Raw genomic sequence first — 24373 nt, 5'->3', positions numbered from 1 at the left:
TGAACCTTCGGGTTCCATAAAATCCTGGAAAATTCTTGAGTAGCTGCAGAATTGGCGGCTCCTTCAAAAGGGCCGAGCTCCATGAGTAAGTAAGTAAGTAAGTAAGTAAGTAAGTATGTTCCGTCTCTCAGCGTGCTAGTGAATGACACAAATCGGTCACAGGAGCTCCTGCATCCCGCACTACATGTACCTTGAAGCATCCGTTTAAGAAAATAGATACTGCCTTCAGCACACGAATTCTCCTCTTCTCAGAAAGTTATGGTTATACAGACACGGAGCCCTCTTCTAATTCCTTGCCGACGCAGCATTAATATCTCATTTGACGCTCTCTGACTTCTGCTGTTAGTTAAGCGTCGTTACTTTAACTAGTATTTAATCAGTTTCTGAGAATTTGTTCCTTCACTTCCAGCAACCAAAGCCAAGAAATGACTCACACCCGTGTAACTGAGCCTGTATATAGTGACTACGCAAATCATATCAATAAGGAAAAGGTAAAGTTGTCCCTATGCTTAACTAATTAAGCGCTACGCCATGACGGCGTATGGGGGAGTGAATGTATAGATCTACGTCGGTACTAGTTGGAGGTGGTCAGCTTCAAGCCCCGGCTGCTTTACCTCCGAATCCATTGGATAAGAAGTTGGGTGTACCCCAGGGTCGGTCTGGACGTCATGGAGAAGAGAAAATTTTTGCCTCTACCGGGACTCGAACTCCGACCCTTCGGTTGTTCAGCTGTAGGCAGTCGCTATGATGACTACGTTATCCCGGCTTCTAATCATATCAGTTCGATGAGGAAAAGCGGTCTACTAAATTTCTTCTGCTTTGACTTTTGACAGATTAGGCCCTGTGGCCTCTTCCCATTTAAAAATGAGTCTGAAAACCACGAATATACTGTTAATTCTTGGACGGATGCTCAGATTATCTCAAAGCTGCTACCTACAAATGACAACACAACAGGAAAAAAGCAAACATGTATCCAGGTCCAAAGTTGCATTCAAATCCTCGATCCTTACACCCGAGCGAGCAAAAACATCTCGTGCTGTAGATGGCACGGCCATTGTGATCGCCGCTTGTTATATTTCTAATAAGTTCACCTTATTTCAGCTACTGGAACAGACATCTAGAGGAATTCATATTTAAGCATATAAATAGAGCAGTTACTCTCATATTGTTTTGTTAACGTTACTTTTCCTTAAAATATCGGCCTTTAGACTTTTCCTTTCGGCGACCCCCAGTCAGACATTGCAGATGCTCTCTCTTAAAGAGATGCCGAGATATTATTCTCCCACAAAAAAAAAACTAGGCTTAAAAGTCATGGTGCGGCTGTCGATTTGCTTTCCTGCTGTTATTCTGCAAAGGACCTGTTCCAAATATGCGTGGGATTGCTGAGTGTCTGAAATCGGTACGACAGTGCTGCCACCTCCTAGAGAATCTTCATGGGAATTTTCTTTTATGAACATTCTGAGGATCAGTCATGCGTCATTCCTGTGGGGAGGATGAGTGAAAGAAATAATCAAGCTTGAAGGACTGTTTTATGTAAGGGGACAGAGAAAAAAACAGAAAACCCTGCACCAAGGTTCGATCCGAAGGAACCTTGAATATAAGTAGGACTTGTTGAAACTGAGGCCGGAGAATATTATAATCAACAAATTCCGAGCAGACTGACACAGTGGTGCTGCAGATGCTAGTTCTCAGCTCACGTTCTGTACTTCGAAATCTCTCATGGTTGTCCTACGTCATTCCCAGCTGTAATGGGACCTCAAAATATACCACAGCACCTTCTTTTCATATCCTTTCCAATTCCCAGTCCACATTCAAACATAATTGTATTTTATGCTTGTTTATGCAATCTTCCGCTCCATTCCGATGCTGTTTTGATAGTAGTTATTGCTTTAACCGGTAGCTGAAGATATATTTATATTTTAGCTCAGTTGATGATGACATAAATTACTCACAGAAGGAACGTCTTGCGATTTCTTTATCATGAGTGATATCCTCTTGTACGACTGAGCTTCTCATACCTGGAGATGGCGCGTTAACTGGCCGACAAGCCCCCTTATCGACGGCAAGCGAACGTAGCAAATCATCAGGACCCTATTTAAGGAGACTCTATGGAGGCGGCTGTCTTGGGGCCTCCACAAATGTACACAGAATCCAAAGGTTTCATTGAGACATTTGGTTCTCTAAAATTACCCAAAGTCACTTTGTTTTTTTTTTCTATTTTTATAGGAAAAAAAGAACAAAATAATTGTAATATACTAAATTTGATGCTTCTGATAGGGGCCCCCTTGCCCCACTGATCCCTCAACTGTCAATCCGGCTCTGCGATTCATATTCAAGTTACCAACACTTTCGGTATGATGCCAGCCACATGGGACCTAATCTGCTTGTCGCAATCATTAACAGTTCTAGGAATGAGAAATGCTGGGGATGTCTCTAATAGAGAGTTCTCTGTAAGGTCACGGAAGAGATGTTGCGGTGAAATGCTTACCCGTCTGATATTTTTGTTTGAGAGATTTGATAACCGGATATTGGTCAGGATATCCTGGCTGATAACTTCCATGGCCTTTATTTCGGAAAATTATGAGTTTTTACCAAAAATCAGTTTTTGGTATACCGCATGTCTGTCTGTCGGTCTATGTATGTATGTACGTATGTGAGACTCGCTAGCGCTTGAACAGTCGGACGGACTTTATGCATACTTGGTATTCGAGAGTTTATCCGTTACATGTCTGTACCATCTGAATCCAGCTCGAAAACAGGGAAGGTATGAATAAGCACCAAAACACAATGTGACGATTTTCTCAAGAACAGGTGTAACAATTCTGATTACATTTCACTAATTTATGGAAGCCTGGTCCCCAAATAGTGCTGCATAGGGTGGCATATTAAGGAAAATAAACGTACGCGAACAAGGTGCCCGGAAAAAAAAATCGAAACTGGACTGACTGATTTAATTGTTGTGATTGGCATTCAGTAGTCAACAACTGGCTACCACTAACAGTGGATTTCTATTTAAAGACAATGTAGCACAACCGTATCAATTGTATACGAGAAATTATGTGCGACTTTGCATCGCCTGTCAACTTATGAATTTCATGTAGGAATTGTAGGTACGCTACGATCTGTCTCCACATCAAAATTTCACGTGCTAGCTCCAGTGTGTAGCAGTTTCAGTCATCAAATGAAATCCAGACAGAGATTTCGAGCGGTTCCAGCATTGTTGTTTTATAATCTACAAGAACATAAAGCCAAAAATCTCATACCGATTTAAGCGATCTTCTTCCATGACGAATATAAGATTCCAAAATTAGATCATATTATAGCTGATACATCAAAACATAGACTGAGGGTGTTTTGAGAACAGGGTGTTGAGAAGAATATTTGGACCGAAGAGAGATGTAGTGACAGGAGATTGGAAAAAAACTACTGCATAATGAGGAGCTTCATAACTTGTACTCTTCTCCAAGTATAATTAGAATGATCAAGTCAAGGAGGATGAGGTAGGCAGGTCATGTAGGACGAATGAGAGAGATGAGGAATGCATATAGGATATTGGCGGGAAAGCCAGAAGGAAAGAGACCACAGGGACGACTAAGGGGTAGGTGGGTGGACAATATTAGAATGGATCTTAGAGAGATAGGATTGGAGGGTATGGATTGGATAGATCTGGCTCAGGATAGGAACCAATGTAGGGCTCTTGTGAACACGATAATGAACCTTCGCGTTTCATAAAACGCTGGGAAATTCTTGAGTAGCTGCAGAATTGGCGGCTTTTCCAGAAGGGCTGAGCTCCAAGAGTGAGTAAGTAAGTAAGTACTAAGTATACGTGTAGCTGCTACATCAAAAACCTGCATAGGCATCAAACAGGTTATTTTTGTGGCAGACGGTATCTTTGATGTAATATCCATATCATTCTAAGGAACAATTTATCATTTACTTCAAGAATATTTAGAGATAGGAACCGACATACAAACATATGGTATGAGAATATCATATGTCTGCTTTCCCTATAAAATATGAAAATAGAGCAAAAATAAAAATACTGTTAAGAAGTAAACTGAATTTAAGAATGAAAACGTTCATAAAAATCATCTTGAAATTTCTAAAGCTTTTCAGAGGGAAGGAAATATCGTGCGGATTGTAATATAATTGCTATTTAAAATCAGACTGATGTATATAGCTAGTTGTAATTAGTCACATGATGTTACATGGTACATTTCGAAAACTTTGTAAGTTATATTTTGTAGAATGTTGATGTTTCTGTCCTATCAGCGAATATTTGAAACCACATTGAAAGCCAGAAATTCAAGTTTTATCGTGGAAACTGCAATTCTCATTGAAGGGAAAGAATTTCCTAGAAATATTAATTACAAACAGATTTAATATTGAACATCGCTAACTACAACATTCACAATTTATGTTTTTACAAGCAGATATTAATTGTTGATTAAATATTTCGCATTACTATGGAAACAGAATCTCAGTTTGGAATGTTAGATATTCTTCATTCTGAAACCGTATCAATACCCCAGAGAAATTAATAAGGTTCTTTTCTGTGTTTTCTAAATAGATGAATATACCGCCACAATATATGTACACACATCAAGCACTCGTACATATATACATTCAATTTTTTACATAGAATAGAATGAACGAAATGAACTGCACCGTAGTTCAACGATTTATAATGCTTGCAATATTGTCACGCGCTAGGGTGACTACCGAAGGGGTTTCGTGACTACACTTAATTACAGCGCAATCGCTAATTTCCCCACTTTACAAATCACTACAGCACATGCCAAATCTTTTCAGTCTGCTGTGTCTCCATCAGTCGTTCCCTGATAATAGCTTCTAACAGTGGGGGTTTTTCAACTGCACCGATCAAGTCTTCTCTTTACAGGCTCCCATACAAATGACTCCGCTACAACTGACTAACTTTCAAACTTGTCTCATTTATAACATCTCGGCTCGGACCGCGTATCAAACACCGATTATTATTGTACTCCAATTGTTTCCGTGGGCACGTTTTTGTTTTCCAAGGCGTTACTCACTAACGGCTGCTTACACTTGCTTATTAAGAATCTGATGCCTAGCAGCGAATGTTGTTTCGTTATCTGTTTCCAGGTTGTTACCCAGTAATGGGTCTACCCGTTACAGTGTGTTTAAATTACATATTTTATTATTACTAATTGCAAAATTAGGACCCATGACGAGGGGAATGTGTCTGGCTCTCCTAAATCCAGTCGCCCGCCTATATGCTTTCTTTCTGGAGCTGCTAAATAGTTTGATTACATTAACTTCGATAACATAGGGTCTACACCGAACACTAGCTGAAGAATTTTATTTCTCATAATTTCGGATGTCGGGATTTAGACGTGTCGTACATTGAAGTTGTTCCAGTGTTTCGGAGTACACTGTAGTTGCTAACTTCAAGGTAACACTCGCTCTATATGTGACAACTACAACGTGAGCGAATATTGAAACAGTATCAGTGCACGATGTATCTAAACCCCGCAATTCGCCAAAGACGCACATTAGACACTGATCGAAGGCCAAGAATTTCATTTTGTTCGATTCGATCTACTGGAACCCCTAATTTACATAAACCTCAAATCGAAGAGTGCGAGTTCTCTCAAGAACGGCTCGTAAGGAAAGACCCCCATGACGTGCAATGTAGAACTTCTTTAAGCCTACAATTTTCGTCCCAGAAGATAGGAATTCCCACTGCTACTTTTTTATTTTTTAATTATGGTGCGTCAGTAAAACTAATAATACAAATTCAGTCGTCAACACAATCATTTTTTATTAAATTGGGTTGCAATACATGTTTCGACTGTTAAAGGGCCATCTTCAAGTGTTTCCAGTTGCACATTATTAAATACTGAATTGCAACGGGAAACCTCACATACACAGTCCATCAGGTGGCTACATTCAGATGTATTTACATGATATTCGGTGGATATTGACTCATATGAGACTAAGTATTAATCTTAACTCTTTTTTGTTTAAACTAAAATTAATTTTAGAATGATAAATTTAAAAACTGATTGGTGGAAAAATCGCTAGCTATGATCGGCTTCATGTCTTGAGCTGCAGTAGATCTCGCTTGGCATTCTCACATTCTTCTATTATTTGTTGTGCTAGATCAGTGTGCTGTTATTAGCACGCTCAGCCTTCTTAAGGGCTACTGATCTATTTCTATATATTCTTTTTCCGTAATGACTGGATCGATCTATAATAATTAACGTGTTTTATTAATAATATATTGTAACATACGATTGGTTTACCAAAGGCTACTTCCATTAATACGACAGTCTTTTAATACTTTCTGTTAGTGTTGTGTTTATGTATTGTCTAGTTTTCTTGGTATACTTATTGCTGCATAGTCTAAACCAGTGTTTCTTAACCTTTTTAAGCCCAAGGACCAGTAAAATGTCTGAGAAAATTCTACGGACCACTAGGTTATGTAGACCTATTTTTTAAACTTGTGTGGTATTGCCAACATTTAGGACATACTGTGCCATTTGTAACATAATAAATCTAAAAGCATGTTTTGAATAAGTATGGAAACATAGTTAATTAAATTGGAAGTAAACTATTAAAAGTGAATCATCATTGACAAAATTTTTATATTTATTAAACAAATGAAGAGTATGATATCATTATGTTACTACTTTAATTAGATTGTTGGGATTGTCGGCCCTTACAGAGTTCCTGGATATCTGGCTCAATATTGGTGAACTCCAGTCAAAGATCGGCACTCACACTAAGAAGATTTCTGTATTTTATTTTTATTTGAAGGAACGATGGAAACCCTTTCTCGCAAAGACAGGTTGTTGAAAATTGCATGAAGATTTTCAACGCTTCATCAGATAATTCGGAAAATTCACTTTTCACTGAAGGCGAGATCCAGAATCGGACCAAACCAAGATCACGGAATTGCATTTTAAGCCCACTGTCACTTGAAAGCCCAATTAACTGTTCTTTTTTTCTATAACGAAAGGTTGTTCTCGTGATTGTATAAGCCTGAAATGGCTCGCGAACCCACAGAAATTTCTAATAAAAGTTCTTCCAAAAAATATATATTTCAAATTTCTGTTTCACAATTTTGAGGTAGTCACAAATCCTTTCCAGAAACTCAGAATCAATAAAAATATCTTTTTCCACTAAAAAGGATTCCAATGTTGGAAAAGGTGCAAATGTCTGTCTTTTACATAACTAATCCATAACACCATTTTTTTCTCGAATGCCTTATTTTGGAATTTCCTTGAAGGGAGAGATTTACTTCATTTAATTTAGCAAAACCATCCGAAAGATAGGATAGTTCTAATAACCAAGCTTCGTCGACAAGAAGTGATGCAAAATCAGATTTACGTTCCTTTAAAACAATAAAACTTCGTGTCTTAATTTAAATAACCTTGTTAGTACTTTGCCCCTGGAAAGCAAACGAATTTCAGAATGAAGCAAAAGTTATGTATATTCACTGCCCATTTCATCGCATAGTCCGGAAAGTAACCTATTATTTAACGGTCGAGCCTTAACAGAGTTATCTAACTTTACAGCGTTGTCTAGCACAGTTCTAAATTCTGGTGGCATTCTTTGGAGGCCAATGTTTCCCTGTGTATGAAACAATTTACCCAATTCAAAGCTGAGCTACTGTCTTGACCTTAGAAACATCCCCCACTGTGCCTGCCTGTAAGGGGGCTAGCTTCATCCGAGCAGAAACACACATATTTCCAACTGGATCACTTTGTCTCTTATGTACTTATCGAGAGTGTGAAATGTTTATTCTCCAGTTATTCGGGTTGACAAAATTCTACAGAAAAGAATATCGTCATGAATTTAACGTCCATTATATATCGTCCGTCAATATTGCAACACTCTTCCATTCACCACTCAATTTTAGTTTAACATTATACACCTTGACACTACATGCTTCGGCCCCAAAAGGCCATCTTCAGGAGTCTTGATATGTTACAAATATGTTATTAAATTACATTAAAACTGCTACATTGCCTTAGTCCGTGTTAAAATCATACTCTGTAGTCCTCTTTTCAAGGTAAAACCAGACAAAATCCTTTAAAGTTTCTGTTATACCCACGTTATTTTGATGCATATTATTTCACCTCACACAGGGTGTCGTCCATTTTCATAAATGTATGTCTGTCCAGGGTGTTTTGTCTCGGCAGCTTGCCCCTCACGTTCGTAGACTACTTTTCAGTTATGACTGCCATATGCCCCTGGTTTGCGTGAGGGGCAAGCTGCCGAAACAAAACACCCTGGACCGATAGCGTATAGAGCTTGTCGCGTGGTCAGCGCAACGCATCCCCACGGCTACTAATTACGGTTTTGTAGGCCGGAGCAGCTATTTCCTTGAAATAGCTCCTCAATTGTCCTCACGAGGCTAAGTGGACCCCGTTTCAGACCCACTACTTCTCAGAAAATCTGGTAGTGCTGGGAATCGAACCCGGGACATCTGGATATGTAGCCACTAACTTCGCGGACAAGCTTGCGGCCTACAGACCACGGAGTTTTCTTATCCTTAAGTTTACTACAGTGCTCGGTGCAGCAGTCAGAACATGAATATACAGGATGATTGAGTATCGTTCTGTACAAGAAATGGCGAAGTTTATGGAAAGAAAAAATTAAAATTCACAGAACGTAGCGTTGTATTATATAATGTACACACAACAGGTTTTTACCTAAAGGCAGGCGTGTATGAAAATATGTCGATATTCACTTACTTACTGACTGTAGTGTGAGGAAGCCATGCGTGTTTGTGTTGAATTCGAATTACGGACAGTACGCAGATGGTATATTACAGCACTGACAGGGACCTTATATTGCTAATAACAGCCCTGAAAAACAAAGAATGGAAATAACAAAAACGGAGACGATAGGAAATTAAAAATTCGAAGAAAATATTTCTTTCCATATCCGTTTTTTCGCGTCTGAATTTCTCTTTTATCTTTTTGCATTGTTTGTTCACAGTCAATTATGTAGCTGTTTGCTTATAAAGGAATGTGATGGTGGAACGAAGAACAGACAAGAACATTTTGCACGGAAATCTTAGTTAATCAAAACTGATGATCATCTTCCACAATCTTTCAAAAATTTGAATAAGCGCAGTTAAATAACACTCATTCACGTCTGTCTTTATTACACCTTAAAATGTTCATAATGTTAATTGGAACAATTCGAATTTAGGGAGTTAACCATAATTCTCACTGCTACAATCACCTAGCTTTATTTTGGGACTTTGGACCTTAAAGTCCTAACGTCGTTTTTGACAGCTGCTTGAAAAATTATACCAGTAGCGTGGGTTGCTGGCCTTCCCACTTATGACTTACGGGGTTCAAAATCTGTCAAGTGTAACTTTACCAAAGGATCCCGCCGGTCAACTTTCGAACTGAATTTCCAGGAAAACTCTGCGGGGTGCTTCCTGCCTGGTCTTTGTAGCAGTGAAGCAGGCCCTATTCTTGAAACCAAGAATCGGGCTAAGTCACAATTGAATGTTCCTTACCACATCCTATGTTTAATTACTCTAAAAAGAAATATTGATTACAAATAAAGCTGGTGGTGTCAGTGGTACGGCTACAATTTAAAATAACGTTAAAATCGCAATCAATTGTTACATGTTTCGCCCCTGCTTGGCCATCTTCAGACAATTGTTTACTTTCTGAAACCGTCGTCCTGCGGTAGATCGTACTTCTGTATATTCCAATACTATTTCTTTGTCATTTTGTTTAAGAACAAAACTCTTTCTCCGTTTCCCCTGCCGCAAGTGGAAAATAGCGCGGTAACGGAGAAAGAGTATTGTTCTCAAACAACTATATTTTGGTGTGAACAACGACAATACATTAGCATTTAAATGTTGTCAGTTATTTAGGCTTGTGTGTCAGTAGGCGCGCTTTGGATTGACAACCGGATTTATTGCACACTTATACAACTCTTTACTGCACTTAACAAAGCACAATGTGACACACTATATCTCCCCAGTTTTTAAAGTCTTCATAGCCGTTGCTTGGTAACGGATGTTAACAATGATTATTCATCTGCTACCATATTAAAGTCCCATGTAGAACTTCTGTCAGCTGTCATCTTGGTCCTAGGATGGTGGCCATTTCGCACCAACCTCCTCGTCTTCTCTTCACAGGATGTTTTTCAACTGAAATGCCCTTTCCACTGAACTCTCTCACTCACCAACCAGCTACTTCACGTCAAGTCACTCAACCGAACTGTTGACAACTCCTACTTCAACTCCGGAACTCGACTGACTATGTTGATAACATTTCGGCACGAACCACATAAAACACTGTTTCCATTGTTATACTCCAACAATAATTCGAACGTTGCATGCGTATCCGTTACCGCGGGAGCAGTTACCGAGCAGTTACCTACTGATAACCTGGATATTGCTCACGTGTTTAACTAGCGTAACAAAGCAACGCATGTTCTTTGCTTACTGGGGGGGGGTGGAGTCCAACTGGGTCCACTCGGCACGGCGGCCACTTATTGGCCTATTGTACCTGCCCCGGGTGATTATGATGATGGAGAATTTTGTGGAATGAAGATTAGCAAGGGAAACCGAAGTACTCGGAGAAAACCCACCGCAGCGCCACTTTGTCCACCACAAATCCCACTTGACCAGAGCCGAGGTCGAACCTGGGCCGCCGCGGTGGGAAGCCAGCGACTAACAACTTGAGCTATGGCGCGGCCAACGCATGTTCTATCTCGCGATCATTACATTGAAACAGCTATGCACGCTACAACACATTGACTTAATATCTAATTTAGTGCGACGGTTTCGAAAAGTGAACAGTTGCCTGAAGATGGCCAAATAGGGCCGAAGTATGAAGCAATTAATTACGATTTTAAAGCTATTTTAAATTAAAGAGAGATTTTGAACGTTTTTAAATTGCTTTTAAAAGGCGGAAGCGAATGAATGAGTGATACATTAATGCGATAGGATGCTCAGACACAATATCAGTAGTTGAATTGTGCACGGATTACTTAATATTATTACGCCGGTTCTCTGGGCTTCTCTCTACTCCTCGCTATTCTACAGCAGAACAAATGTTACTTTAATGGAGACTCGAGAAAACGGGAAAAGTCCATAAATTTTGTATTAATGATAGTACGCCGTCATCGGAACCCTTGACAGTTAATCTAAGAATTAGTTAAATATCTTTGCCTAAACAGGCTTTCAATTAGGTACTATTCTCTAAATAGGTTTTAGTGATGTTACGGAACCTCTCGTATTATTTGTGTGAAATATAAATTTTATCCAAATATATTAGTATAGTAGTTACTGTAGGATTCTGACGATGGTGTATAACACACAGAGATACTGGGTTTTCGGACTTTATCCATCGTCCTGGTTTTAAGATAACTAAAAAAAGCACAACGTTTCGCAAACTGGATCTGTTTCCGTCCTCAGGTGAGGGAAAACACCTAATCTGTTGGGTCCCCTAGAAAGAGCTAGCCTCAATCACTGGATCTAAGGGACCCAACAGATTAGGTGTTTTCCCTCATCTGGGGACGGAAACAGATCCAGGTTCCGAAACGTCGTGTTTTCCTTAGTTATCTTAAAACCAGGACGATGGATAAAGTCCGAAAACCCAATATCTCTGTATATTAGTACAGGTTTAGGGAAATGCCAGATACCCGGATACTGGAGTAGCTCTGGCAATGCAAATCAAGGGATAACGGCGCCAGGGGCGTCCGTCAAAAATATGTGAGTTTTTTATAATTTTATAAACGGAAGATGAAATATCCATATTGAAACTAATGAAGACGATGATGATGATGATGATGATGATGATGAGTGCGGTGATGTTAGTGGCGATAACGATATTAATATTGGGTTGCAGTACGAAATTTCATTAGAATGTTTTCACTCCCTACCCAGGCTCTCAGCTCGACAAACTCACCGGACATTGTGCCCCCTCAAGGAAACATGCCAAGTGCTCCAGTAAGGATGACTGCAGTCACGAAAAATACACTGCAGTACTGATTAACCGTGCATGTTTAATCATGAACATAGAAAGTTACGTGACTCACATGTTATTAGAAAAATCAGTGTCACAAATTCGTATCGCCTACCATGTCATAACTGCTGGGTTTTTCCACACGCAAGTCGTCCCTTTGAGAACTCACAGTGGTAGCCGACTGAGGGTAATGGTCTCATGGAAGGTACGAACATTTATATTAGCAACTAAAACAAGTTGTTGGAAGAAAATAAATACCAGGTGTCAGGTGCAAGGGAATTTACACCTTTGTATCTCCTAAATTATTAACGACAGAGACACGTCTGTGTTATAAAGGAGAATTTGAAAAAGCTGTTTCTGCATATTCCAATAGGTTTTATATTTTGTGTCCCTAGCAGAAATTTATGTAATAGTAAATATTTACCTCGATAAATGTTTCAATTCATTCATTCATTCATCAGTAATCTGTCAAGACGACAGGTCCACAGTCTCTTCCAAAACAGTTCCTCCACTTGATGCGATCTAGAGCTTTCTCCTTCAAATGAAACATCTCGCATACATGGTATCTCTGGTTTTGGAAAGAGACTATCCAGGAAAAGTGATAATGTGGTAGTTTTTCCATTTGCTTTCCACATCGCAGTACAATAGGCGTTCAAACCACTCTGGTCACGCCTGTTGCTATACGAACTTGAACCATCTCGAGCATTATTTACTCTGTGCTTCAAGTCGCTGCTGATGACGCTGCTTCCGGCATCAGTTTTTGGTGTCTCTCTTCGTCTGATGCCTACCCTTTGACCTGTCCAGCAAGGGAGGCCCTGCCAGTAGCTACGCTACCGCTGGTATAGCTCTCAGGGTCCTTGGCATACTCAAACCCCCTCACCACGATTAGGTGGAGCCACCTACGAGGGGGAAATGTATCAATTACCAATTTATAAAATGTGTGCATAGCTGCCTTGTGATTAAACCAAAACTTATGGTATATATTTGGGGGGGGGGCATGAAATAAGTTAATTTTGTTTACAACTTCCTTTCCAAATATTTTTTCTTCGATAATTACTTAAGAATTACAATGCAAGTCTTCATATAAAATATCTATTAGCTTTTCATTTTTCAAAATCAGAATGCCGACAGATTTCAGCACAACTCCACAAAGAGAAGTGATGAAGATAGAAGGCAAATTTACACAACTTTTCGTGGCAAACCCCCAATATTACACTCACTCATACGGTGTATTTTAAAGCTTAGACTTACAAAACATGGCAAAATAATCAATCGGATTTTGAAAAATATTTTATTTGGTCATCAAGCGTTAGTGGCTACGGTCACTTCTGTATCATCCGCTTTCAGACGTTACACAGACAACGTGAAGCCAGCCTCTCTCATGCCTGCAATCACTGTCCAAAATAATTCTCTTAAATTATTTACTGTACTGTTTTCATGTTGTTTGAAGTGTCTCTGACAGATTTAAAATAACACTGTTTCAATAATTTTTGGTGAAAGTAAGAGAACAGGACATATCATCTGTGTGATGGAATCAAGGAGGATCAGATAGGACAGGCAGCACCCACGCAGAATTGAATGTATGCAGAATTTGAACACGATAGTCTAAAAAGAAGAAGCTACTTAGGAGATATAGATGCAGGTGCGAGATAATATTAAAATTCAATAAGAACGTATACTGGGTTTATCGTGCTACTTCCAGCTTCAGGGTAAGGTAAAGGTAAGTTTATCTCTATGCTTAACTAACTGAGCACTACGCCATGAAGAAGCATGCGGGAGTGGATGTGTAGATTCATATTTCCTTGACCTGACAATGGTTGGAGGTGAGCGGTCAGCTTCACGCACCGGCAGCTTTATCCCCGGGGAAAGAACCACCGGTACCCACTGGATATGAGGTTGGGTGGACCCCAGACCCGGTCTGAACAATGTGGAAAAGAGAAAATTCTAGACCCCTCGGTCGTTCAGCCCGTAGCTAGTAGCTATACCGACCGAGCTACTCCGGATTTTCAGCTGCAGGGTAGAAGGCGAAAACAGGAGGTTTTACAGAAACTTTTACCACATCCAACATGACTATTTGACTACATGTCCAAACTTAAAGGCAATTTAAATTCCGTAGTCTCGAAAACCTCAAATCTCAGAGCAATACATATACCTTGAGACTCCATAAAGACCGCATATATATATATGAGCCCTCCAAGGACCCTTCTCCAGAGACTTAGAGAGGAAACATGAAATGGACGCTTAGGGAAAGAGCTCACAAAAGCGGGGAATGGTAGATTATGGTTCAAATGTGAGAAAGATTAAACACAAGCTCATGAAATGACATACGACACAAGTTTTGTGCAGACTCAAAATAGCGTTTAACGTATTACAGCGAGCCTTGACCTGAATCTGGTGGAGATGTCGCTGGAGAAGCCGAGTGTTTCATACGCAAAAATGTGAGTCCAATTGCGCCGCCTTCTAAAGGCAGGGATCAGATAGGACAAGTAGTTACAAAGCAATTTAACACAAATGGCCTAAAGTGGAAGGATTTTACGACGTAATGCAAGTATATAAATACAAACCAAGGCGCGAATAAGACAAATAAAGCGAAATGCGAACTCATGGACCTGCTCTACGCCCCACCCACAAAACCGAAACCAAAGGCTCATGTAATATTCAGAACTAAAGCTAACCTGCGATAGACGCGGTGTGGGCAGACAGCTCACTGGAAGAAGAGAGAAGGTTAAGATAGAATTATTCTGAAAATGGGAAGCGGATGATGAATTGGAAGAGACGCGTGACGTAGGCAGTTTCAGAGCTAGCCTTAGCCAAGGAAGAATGGCTCTAGAGAAGGGAGCATGAACAAAGAAAGCATGCGTTAAGGAATATGTTCATAAAGGGATGAAAATTACTGTGCTCTTCACATAAGCCGACCTCAAAGGCTGCGAATGACATTGCACGCAGTACACGAAAGTTTGCTGGAGCCGAATGGTTAGGGGAGTTGCTGTTTGGTGAATATCACTACTTAGTTCGGGATCACCGCAGTGTGTGGGCATATTTTAACTGAAAAGCAGGCACTCCTTGGTAAATACGTGTTAAATTGTCTAAAACATAAACTGTGACGTCAAGGAAACATTTTGTGTTCGGATAAGGAATTCAGAATTAATTTAAAACACCATCACCATCATCGGCAAAGGATCCCCTTTAAGCCAAAAGCCTTCCTTGGAAGATTTAAATTAAAATTCGCTAGTGGGGGGTGGAGTCCAGTTGCGTTCACTCGGCACGGCGGCCACTGATTGGCCTATTGTAGCCTGCCCCGGGTGATTATGATGATGGAGAATTTGGAGGAATGAAGATTGGCAGGGGAAACTGAAGTGCTCGGAGAAAACCGGCCCGAGCGCCACTTTATCCACCACAAATCCCACTTGGCCAGCCCCGGGATCGAACCCGGGCCGCCGTGGTGGGAAGCCAGCGACTAACAGTTTGAGCTATGGCGTGGACTTCCTTGGAAGACTTTGTCAGATTACATCCGGGTTTCACTTCTTTGGATTTCACAACATAATTTTTTTTACAAGCCAAGGTCGTCAGCCTTGTGTCCAACTTTCAACCTGGGGGATCAGGTCCCGGTAATTATGTCCCCGCGGGGACAGGGTGGCCAAATTACACTCCCTAGTACCGGGTTCCCTTTTCATCGCCTTCTAGGACTCCCAGGGCTACGGTGTCGTTATTCGAACCCGCCTCCACACGGGGCTTACTGACTTTATAGCACATAAAGTGGTGGGTGATAAGTGGGATGCAAAGTTAGCAGTGCTCGGGCCATGCCAGAAATATTTTGTTGTTCAAATGCCCTGGAATGTTGCAGTCAGCTCTGTGGCAATTATTGCACTACAAATAAACTACATTATACTGGAACAGCAACACAGCTGGCGAACTGTATTTCACTTTTCCTGAATGCATACGAGTATTAAACTGCTGAAGTGTTCAATCTCAATACTGATTTCTTTAATGACGATTTTCTGTATGACGTGGGTCATATAGCATCAAATACAGGGCTAATTGTAAATGATGACATTTGATGTGAACATTTGACCTATTTTAAGGTATCATACTACAATTTGATAGGAGGAACTGAGAATAGTCTCGAAAATATATCAGTCGAGATAAGGCCTCGAACCTAGAACCCTTGATTTCCCGGATTATGAAACACGGCAGTTCAGCACTACGCAGCTGCTTCATTTAAAGACGCTTCTAAATTTCATAATAAATAAAACGCCAAATGGGAGAATGAATAATGAATTTGGAAGATGTAAAAAGCAGTCATAACATATTTTAAGGAACTATCTGAGCGTCTGGTCGGAGGAAATGAGGAAAGCTTTATGAAACCTACCATGATAACTGGAATCCAGATCAAGAATAAGTCCGAGACTTCCCGTATACAAAGCGGGATACTCGACGGTAGGCAATGGAATCTAATTTGTTAGGTGGATTCAGGCTCAGATGATATAAATCGCAAAGCAAGTGTGTGTAAATTACTTTCGGGGATGGAATTCAATTTGATCCGCGATAATATTTACATTACAGTTTGTAGGTTCGTTAATAATAGAGACCTTAATTGGCTTTTGCTTTCTCATGTACAGCCGAGCGAAACGATGCCAATTCTAAAGCAGAGGAGATAGGCAAGATATCTATTACGATGCAGATTCAGGTTTGGGGACCTCTCGTTTATGTATGTGTTCTCGTATTTACTGTCTTCATTTGATATAGCTATGTTTAGGTATGGATGTGCTGGGTGGCCACTCCACTGCTTAATGCGTGTTTAGGTTATCTTAATATAATTTATTACTAATAAAACCAACTGTTTTGTTTTACGACAAATTCTGTCATTTGGAATAACTTAATTTTTTGTCTTGCGAGGATTTCTGGCCCGCAATCACTTCGATGTACTTCCAAACCCAGACAGCGAGAACAATAAAATTTTCTATCTATGCCATAAAGGCATGCTCGAAGTTATTTACTATATTTGAGCTGTTATTACGTGCACGGCTAATGATGATGCTGCTGGACCGTAAAGTTGTTAGGACTGCTTCCTTCATTATAATCCGGGAAGTGTTCCTTTATACCACATAACATTTCCCTGGAACAGGAGTAGACAACTGTGCAAAGTTTCGTTGGGAAAGTGATCCATATGCTTAATAATACGAACTCAGGCAGTAATGAGGCCGAGAAGTTTCTATAAAGAAAACCAACGTTACAGCTTTCAAGTAAATAACATAACTTTTGATTTATATACCGTGTTCGGAAACTCAATAAAACTTGTACTTGTTAAGGCATTAACGTTGGACTTTAAATTATTGTTAGTGTTTTCAAAATTTTAAATTCTAAAAAATGTGACGTTTCGGAAATTGAATCTGTCTCCGCCTTCAGATAAATCACAAACAATTGCAGAGAGGAGTAGCTTCTTCTGTAGGACCCGTTAGCTATGGCTACTCTTCATAGCTAGGCTTTGTTCAGAGCGTGAAAGAAGGAATTTGAAGATTGGTATCAGATTTTATGACATGTTAAATAAAGATTTGAGGTTTTCACGCCGGTGACTATAAGAAAGCAGTCTTCTGGGATGTGGCACCGTGTAGATGTGGTGTTAACCGACGTTTCGGAGGAAAGTATTGCCTCCATCTTCAAGGTAGAAGGAAAAATAAGAAATCCTCAAGCGAAGAGACTGTGAGAACCGGTACCGGTTAACACCACATCTACACGGTGCCATATCCCAGAAGACTGCTTTCGTCATGTTAAGTAAAATTTATTTTTACTTTTCTTTTATTCAAGACAATAAGCTTACATAACAATCGTCAGTATAGACTGCACTAATTAGCTGGGAGCCGAGAGAATCTGCTACTTCAGCACATGATGCCTTCCACTCGTCTTTTGTCAATCTATAGCTTCTAGTTATAGAGTAAGGTCCTTTAATCATTCAATTTCTTCACTCACCCGAAACTCATGGAGCTCCTGTTAAAATCACTCCGTCCGTCTTTCCATCTATGTGCGTGAAATATTTTGAGAACAACTTGAACAGATTTTTATGGCGTTTTATATGGGAGAGCCTTGCAGAAATTTGGCGATACTTCCCAGTTTTTGTTCAAATGACAAAATTATAATGGACACTTTACACGAAGATCTATAAACATTTCTACCCTCATCTCTCGCATAGCACGTTAACTGGTTTTTCCGAGCCAAGAATATTTCGAAAAAAAAATACATGGTGTTCGGATGAAAGGTATCCAAAATAAAATAATTATATCTCAGAAAGATTTTATTATATACATTTTTGGGTTACACCACTACAAAGAGAAAATATCGAAGTTTTTTTCTGAGTATATAACTTTCTCATTAAATTTCAACGTGGGATCCCTCGGTGGCACGACATATAACCAGAAGATCCAGCATATTTGGTGTTAGCATAGCCACAGCGTCCCTTATGCGGGCTTTCATGTGTTGCAGGTCGTTCATCTTAATCTGGTAGACAATGTTCTTCACATAACACCACAAGAAAAAATTCAGTGGGGTTAAATCTGGCGACCTAAGAGGCCAAGCAATTGATCCAATTCTACCTTATCTCCCAGCAATCAATCTATCCAAGTGATTCCTAACATGGTGGCAAAATGTGGCGGCGCATATGCGTAAGCCGGGCATGGGGGAAAAAAAAAAAAGAAACTTACAGGGTTTTCATTTCCGATGACATAAACCGGATACGTGTATGACAATTACTTTCCGAGATATAAATCTTATATTTTCGATACCTTTCATCACGACGCCCGATATATAAAGATAAGAAAACATATGTTATATTCCACATACGTTTTCTGAAAGTCCTACGGTTTTCTGGACAATTAAATAAGTATTGCTACGCTGTGTGCACGTTTCCTAACTTCTACAGTCAGCAACGGTTTAAGACACATTAGAAGATTGCTCAAAAATTAATAAGGGATTTTCGAACACTAACGAATATTACAGATTTTTTTATCCTCGGTAATAAAAAAGGTAAAGATATCCCTGTAACAGGCCGTGGAGGCCCATAGGATTGTGAGACGCCAAGGTTTCCACATTTTCTATACTATCGGCTTAGAGATGGAGGTGAGGTTATCAGCCTTATGCGTCGGCCGCCCTTTACCCCCAAGAAGAATACTGGTACTCATTTCTGTTAGAGGCTGAGTAGACCCCTGGGGCCAAGGTGAGGCTGGAAGGATTAGGTCAATTGAAAAATCCAATGACCCTCATCGGGAATCGAACACGCGACCTTCCGGCTTGTAGCACAGTGTCTCAACCAACTACATTATCGAATACGATAATAAATTAATAAATAATCAAAACTTCCTCTGACCTGGATTTGTAAGTATACATATATACGTAAACATAGGCCTTGCTTAGGTCTATGTAAATAAAATATAATTTTACATAATAATTTATTCTGAACTAAGCTGAATAAATGCTTAAAATATTTCAGTTTTTCATAATAAAGACATAATAACTGATATTAGTATGCAACGTATGAGCATTATAACTCCTCCCAGACGATCCTGTTAACTCGGGGTTACTGGTTTTTGGGCTCTATCCACCGTCCGGCTTTCCGAAGGACACAAGAGAACAGAGTGTTTCGGAAAATTGATTTGTGTTTATCTTCAAGAGAGACACTACTTTGTTGAGTCTCTTACAATGAGCTAATCTCTTTGACTGGACTTCACCTCTTTTTAACGGACCCAACAGAGTAGATGTATCCCACCCATCACCTGAGGATGGAAGAAGATTGAGCTTCCGAAATGTTTTGTTTCTGTGTTCTTCAGAATTCCAGACGATGGACCCAGTAATATAAAATGTTATACACCAATGTCAGAACCCTTTAGAACTGAACCTGCTATGTGTACTCGTACAGCAAATGGCTACAAAATTGTTCCGCCCTATTTGCGATTAGAATCGAACCGCTGATCCCAAGCTACACAATTCTAGTCAATAACTTACAGCTTTGTTTAGTCAAGTCCATTATATATCAGCTTTCCTTACAAAATGTCCAAAGCTCATTTCTTAGATAACAATGGGAGCCTTCTTTTATTCTCCCAAGATCAATCAGTTTCAGCAGAACATGCAGTCAGCTGCATTGTCTCTCACAGGCCGATAGGCTGCTCTGTTGAATAGAATTTATCAATGGAATCAAATCTTCATTAAGAATCCTTACATATTACGCAGCCTACAGAGAATAATGGGCTTCTACGAGAACGCTTGTTCGGTAGGGGGAAAAAAAATCAGGGTGAGAATTTTTTATATAGCTTCATCATCGTGGCCTCTTCTTTACCGCACAAATTTTCTTAACCTGAACATGACTAGAGGCTTCACAAATAAAATTGGTGATATTTAACCCTTTCAATTTGAAGCCATAGAAAACCATTTTATGGAGTACTTTTTAATTTATGATTTATTTAATAATTTGAAGCTGAGTGGTTTTCAATATGTACCATCTGTTTTAGCAAAATTAAGTGCTGCAGCTTGCTCATGGAGTGTATCTGAACAACTCTTGTTTCCCTACATTAAACTGTTGGTCTAGTGCCGGAGACGTAATGTGTTTCCTGTGAGGTAAGAACTGAATTTATATACACTTGGTCGTCGACTTGCCGGTCACGGTAGCCGAGCGGTCTAAGGCATGCACTGTCTTCGCTCGCTCGGAAGACGGGATCATGGGCTCGAATCCCACTCAGGGCATGGATGTTTGTGTGCGTTTTTCTGTGTTTGTCTACAGGTAGAGGCCTTGCGACGAGCTCATCACTCGCCCAAGGAGTCCTACCTAATGTGTAAGATCTAGAAAAACCGAAGTGAACGGAGTTCATGGAGGTAGGCCTAGGCCCACTGGGGCTGTAGTGCCAAAGGGGGAAAGGGGGGGGGGTCGTCGACTTACGACCAGCCGCACTTATGACCACAAAAAAATGAAAAATAAAAGATGATTAAAATATAAAAGTTTTTAAAAATAAATTATAAAGATGATAAAAAGATTAGAAAGGTTAAAAATACTGCTAATAAATATATGGCCGATATACGACCAGATCGACTTACGACCTGTCAGTCAGAACGGAAGTCAGTCGTAAGTCGACGACCAAGTGTATATTGTTTTGAAGAAATTCAGTGTTCGGTGCTGGTTGCCCATGCAACATCATCAGTCCATCCATCCATCCATTAATAGGTTTTCAATAGATCCAATTATAAATCCAAATGCCGCGTATGTTCACTAAATGTGTGACAGCTGGTGTCAGAAGTGCGATAAGATTGGTTGGACTGGAAACCACGTGACTGATAATCATCGCGGATTTCGAGTGTCTGATTGCTCTCACAGAAAATGTGAAGGCCTGTATTGGAAAGACAAAAGTTTGTTAAGGAAAGACGGAGGCTACGATAAGGGCCGGTCAGGAACAAATGAGAGCGGAAATTAATACTATCGTGGAAGAAATGAAGACCAATCAAGAAAAGATTGGACGGATAAACGCCACGCAGAACCAGACTTCCGCTGTTCCATACGGACAGCCTAAAGGAGCGATGTACAAGGGGACTATCGGAAAACTGAGGGCAGATTTGTGGACAAGCATCTAGTGGTAGGGTAAGGCAATCAACTGCAAACACGGATCCATTACGATGACGAATCACTGTCGGAGTTTGTCACCACCATCGAACAGTCGATCCACCGCGCCTTACCAGCATCACATAATAAAACTGTTTTTAGGGATCGGCAACGGTACATGAGGTCGAAGTATGAAACAGCAGCTACGAGTTGGAAGCAAGAGAACTGTTAACGAGGCCATCGGGCAGACCCCAGAACTGGAGATGGCAAAGATAACAGTCGGGTCTTCCGTCAGGCTCCCGAAAACGAGTGGCAGAACATTGTGGAAGGGCCGGCCCCCTCGCGAACCGAAGAAGAAATAGCAACACGTGCATAGGATACTCGAGACGAGCATCTTTAAGGAGGGGACAATGTGACATTGCAGCTGAACGACCAGGATAGTGGAGCCAGAAGAGGGAAAGGCCGATAGAAATGTTTCCGCAGCAACGAAAACGGCAAGTAACAAAAGAAAACTTTTGGAAACAGTGTTTTATTTTGGGTTCTCCCCGAGGCTACAGAGCGAGCACAAACTAGACAACTTAATCGAGAATATGAGGTTATTTGCAGCCACGGGTTATGTACGGGAGAGACGCCAGCCAGTAACGACGTGAGCAGAAGAGGATATTGTTGAGATCCGTTACCGAGAAACGGCTAATGGACACATAGACGACTTAGTATGTGCCGTAGTGAGATATCGAGTGCGTGAATTAGCGACGGCGCTATAATACCTTGTAATTACAATTTATAAATATTCAATGAATCCAATTACCAATCCAATTTATATGTGATATATCATTCCCCTACTTCCTCTCCTCTACTTGCTTAATTTTTCATCTCATGTCTTTCATTTTCTTCATCTTTCTCTTATATCTTCTTTCCATCCTTTATCAATTTTCTGATCATTCTCGTTCTTTAACTCCCTAACTCGCACAGCCGAATGATCACGTGATGATAGAGTGCTTTTAAGATGGACAGGCTATAGTATATAAATGTAGTTTGAATTTTTCAGCGTACTATTTCGGCATCCCTGGAAATTTTGAGGGAAACCATGACAATCCTCACTTAAGAGAATATCTAATGTGGCCGAGATACGAACTACATTCCTCCCGAACAGAAATATCGAGAATTACTCTTGTACCATCCGGATATATAGAAGCTTATTGCTTTAATTTTGTTCGAAAGGTAATTTATTATTTGTTAATTAACTTATTTAACGATGTTTTCTTGACTACATTTGACTCACTCTGGTAGACCAATATATATGAAATTTGTATTCTATCCCGAGGATTTAAAATTTACGGCGTGTGTTTAGCAAGAAAAACAAGACGAATAGCAAATTTTAATTAATGCCAGTCCTCGCAGATATTATTAACTGATTTGAAAAATACTATTAAGTTTGAATTTATGAGCAGCACTAATAATTAATTCGCTTATGGGAGGGGTGGAGTCCAACTGGGTTCACTCGACACGGCGGCCACTGTTTGGCCTATTGTAGCCTGCCCCGGGTGATTATTGATTATGATGATGGAGAATTTGGTGGAATGAAAATTGGCAGGGGAACCGAAGTACTCGGAGAAAACCTGCCCCAGCTTCACTTTGTCCACCACAAATCCCACTTGACTAGACCCGGGATCGAACCCGAGCCGCCGCGGTGGAAAGCCAGCGACAAACCACTTGAGCTATGGCGCGGGCATAGCCTACGTTCCTTCTTTAAGAAAGGAAACCAGGGTGAAACACAGATGATGAGTTAATCTACAGTATGGAAGTGGGTCTAGAAGGAAGTAAATGAAAGAAAGTAAAGCGATCCCTGAAACAGGCCATGGAGACCCATAGGGTTGTGAGAAGTCGAGGCTCCCACATTTTCTTGGCAAACGGTTCACAGATGGCAGTAAGGTTGTCAGCCTTACGCGCCGGTCGCAGTTACGGAGATCTCTGGTACCATATCTGTTACAGGCAGAGATGAACCCAGGGCCATAGTGCGGCACTTAGGATTAGGTCAATTGCAAAAATCGACCACATCGAGACTCGAACCTTCGGCCTTCCGGTTTGTAGCATAGTTCCTTAACCAACTACTCTACCGCGTGTCCCCGGTCTGGAGTAAACGTTGAGTAAATGAATTATATTTTGATAACTCGTCCCCAGCATTAAGTACAAAACCATAATACACAACCGCTAATAAGTCGGCCCAAAATATGGGAACTATAGGGCCTAAACAAAACCGATTTTACAAAGAAATTAGAAGCACAATGAATTTTGAGGTGCTTGCTTCCATTCAGTTTTATTTCTAGTCTTTTATACAGGGATGAGGTGGGTAGGGCATGTAGCACGAATGGGGGAGACGAAGAATGCGTATAGGATATTGATGTGAAATCCAGAAGGAAAGAGACCACTGGGAAGACCAAGGCGTAGGTGAGTGGACAATATTAAAATGGATCTTAAGAGAGATAGGATGGGATGATAATGATTGGATTGTTCTGGCTCAGGATAGGGACCAGTAGAGGGCTCTTGTGGAGACGGTAATGTACCTTCGGGTTCCATAAAATGCTGGGAAATTCTTGAGTAGCTGCAGAACTGGCGGCTCCTCCAGAAGGGCTCAGCTCCATGAGTAAGTAAGTAAGTCTTCTATACAGACTTGTAAGTGTGAAGATGAAAATAAACACAAAGCTGTGATTCTCATGTGGTTATGAATGGGTGTGGCACTAGCTGTCTCGCGCTCAGGGAAGAACTGAGATTGAGAACTTCTGAGAAGAAGGTACTGAGAATTGCTGGA

General features: G+C 40.4%; 2 protein-coding genes across 7 annotated transcripts in view; one reads left to right on the top strand and one right to left on the bottom strand.

Annotated features, from left to right (window-relative positions):
- Positions 1-24373, bottom strand: part of LOC111863636 — a 525149-nt gene that overhangs the window by 103595 nt on the left and 397181 nt on the right. For 2 of the 6 annotated variants that reach the window (XR_004512927.1, XR_004512929.1), the window contains exon 3: positions 8745-8858. The exons of 3 other annotated variants lie outside the window; for them this stretch is intronic. The gene's annotated coding sequence lies outside the window, so the exon portion shown is untranslated. The remainder of the gene's footprint in view (positions 1-8744; positions 8859-24373) is intronic. One more of the 6 variants, XR_004512928.1, reaches the window with a different exon arrangement.
- The window catches only part of LOC111863631, a 349465-nt gene that overhangs the window by 53544 nt on the left and 271548 nt on the right, over positions 1-24373 (top strand). The gene's annotated exons all lie outside the window — the stretch shown is intronic.

The sequence above is a fragment of the Cryptotermes secundus genome, unplaced genomic scaffold (assembly GCF_002891405.2).
Source record: "Cryptotermes secundus unplaced genomic scaffold, Csec_1.0 scaffold99, whole genome shotgun sequence".
NCBI classification, from domain to species: domain Eukaryota; kingdom Metazoa; phylum Arthropoda; class Insecta; order Blattodea; family Kalotermitidae; genus Cryptotermes; species Cryptotermes secundus.
Note: the sequence above shows the minus strand (reverse complement) of the source record. Positions and strands in the feature narration are given on the sequence as shown.